We start from the raw sequence: 2500 nt of genomic DNA on the forward strand, positions 1-2500 counted from the left end.
AATCTCAAGTTTGCATGCGAGATGGTGCGTGCTGAAGCCTTTTTTTAGGAACTTTAGAAATTTGAAGATTTTGCAACCACTTTAGAACTAAGGATCTTTAGGTAAGGATATAATCTAGGACATATTAACACTGTCAGGTTCTCGGTTACCCCTGCCAGTAATGGGAAAACCTGACTGAATGAGCTACTGAATTCTGACGGATTAATGTTGGTTTTTTCCATTTTTGGCGTAAATTAAATTCAAACTGGGTTGTTTTTGGAAACCAGTGTTTTCTCAAATTTAAAGTTTGAAAATTTTTCTCCATTGCGGTCCCAGTCTTACTGGATGTAAAAAAAATTCTTTAATCTTGTGTTTTTGTCATATCTTTGTCTATGTACTTTATATAATGGTTCAAACGATCTAATTCAATTGTATATCTTCTAAAGTAATTTAGATCTAGTATCATTTAAGTTTTTTTTAAATTCGCCTTTGTTTCGATGTTAATTGTTTTTTCTTAAGGCTAATATGAATCTGCGCAGCAATAGTATCCTTTCTGAGAGACTGTATTGTAATGAAACTGTCCTGAAACTGTCCTTTCTCCTGTATAAAGTATGTTTCAACTAATTTTAGAGAAATTTAAAATTTAATGTATTGACAATCATTCAGATACTGTGTTGCATGTTTTGGACGTTCCTTTATAAATCTTAGAATGGAGAGAATTCGGAGAGCTTTGTAGGTGTGATAATTCCTTCATTAACCTGTCCCCTAAATAAGGACTAGTTTTGTAATTCTAGGTTAGACAGCGAGCCCAGCATTAAACTTGGCTAATCCGAAAGTTGAAACGAGTAGGAAGCCTCTTCCCAAATAAGTATCAAAATTAAGGAACCGAAGTACAGAGTAACCTTTAAATAAGAATTACTAGTACTTTTAGATGTAAGCCTTTCGGAAGCTCATGATTGCCATTTTACAAGTGAAGTCAAATAAAAAAAATTCTAACCAATCTCTAGTTTTGATTCCTTTGTATATATTGGATAAAAAACTCTACCAAAGAACTTGACTCGTGATATCAATCGGTTTGATTCCTTTTGTGTATATTGGACCATGGTATATATTGGACCAAAGAACTCTACCTCATAAATGTCACAAGGCCAAATATCCTAATCCTTTGTTGGCACCAACTAGTTTCCAGTAGGTTGGAACAATGGCTAAAGGTCCATTCTGACGTCTTCAACAATTCTCCCCTCCAAACTAAACATAACGCTAGGTAAATTTTGAAAAGTTACCTCAATGAATGCCCCTTATTTTGTGCCATGTTTTGTATAGAAAAAATCTTTGAACTAGTTTGAATAATGGCTCCAGGTCCGCACCAGACCCCTTTCAGTTATCTTTGCACGGCTATTCCGTGCACCAAACTAAAAAAAACTTTCCAAATTTTTAACATTTAGATGATTAAACTTCATTTAATGTGACATTGTGTAAAAAATCATTTTGAGAAATTAACACTTGTCCATTGTAAAATTCTTTAGCAAGTAAACTATAAGTAGATACTGTTCAGTTCCATTGAAGTGAAGAAGGCTACAGTAATTTACTAGATTTTTCCTGAGCGGTATCGTAAGATTACAAAAACAAAACAGGTGGTCGGGAAGCTTGACTAAATTTTCTTTTGAAGGATTGAATTGTAATCTACGGCCAGTAGTACCCGAAGGATCAGGATGGTGAGGTTGAAGGCACTAAAGAGATCAATGAGTTATGAGCGGGAATCGAACCCCAGTCTGGCGATCACTAGGCAGATTTTTTTAATAGGCCTCCACATGCCTTGCACTGAATGACCACATAGGTGCACAACTAAAACCTATAACTAGTAACTTTATATCTGGAAGCTCGCTGCGTAGGTGAAGTGGCATTGTTTGCCCAGGATTAAGAATTCATTTTATAATATTTGGCAACAGCATTGGGATAGTTTGGTTGAAAATAAGATGCGAGAGGTAACGAATGTTACACCCTGGAAGTATGACATGATGCCCCGAAAGTGGGAGAAGAGGATTTGTCGTCTTCACACGGTTGACACATGAATATTTGCTTACTGGCCAATACCAGCCATATTGCGACGCCTGTTTGGTACCCTTGACAGTGAGGCAATTGTTGACCGAATGCCCTATGCATGGTGGTGAAAGAAATAATCTGAGGCTCAAGGTGGGGATGGTAGGTTCATCTTTGCAAGGATTCTTGGACATGATGTGTCTTGCTATGCTAGAGGTATTTTTAACTTTAGTAGCAGGTCTTCTGGAAGCTATTTGACTTTTAAAATAACATGTTTGTGGTTTCAATTGAATGTTATTTTTATTTAAAATAAATGATATCGGCGTTAATAACCTTGGATGTCAGGACACCTCAAATTAATCGATCATATCTATGAACAGTGGCATAGTGGATTTCAGGGAAGGTCTTCATTTGTCCCTCCCTGTCATGTCTGAGAGTCTAAAGAGGGCCACTCGGATGGCATTTTGAGTGAGTTACAAGC

Source organism: Palaemon carinicauda, chromosome 13 (assembly GCF_036898095.1).
Source record: "Palaemon carinicauda isolate YSFRI2023 chromosome 13, ASM3689809v2, whole genome shotgun sequence".
NCBI lineage: Eukaryota > Metazoa > Arthropoda > Malacostraca > Decapoda > Palaemonidae > Palaemon > Palaemon carinicauda.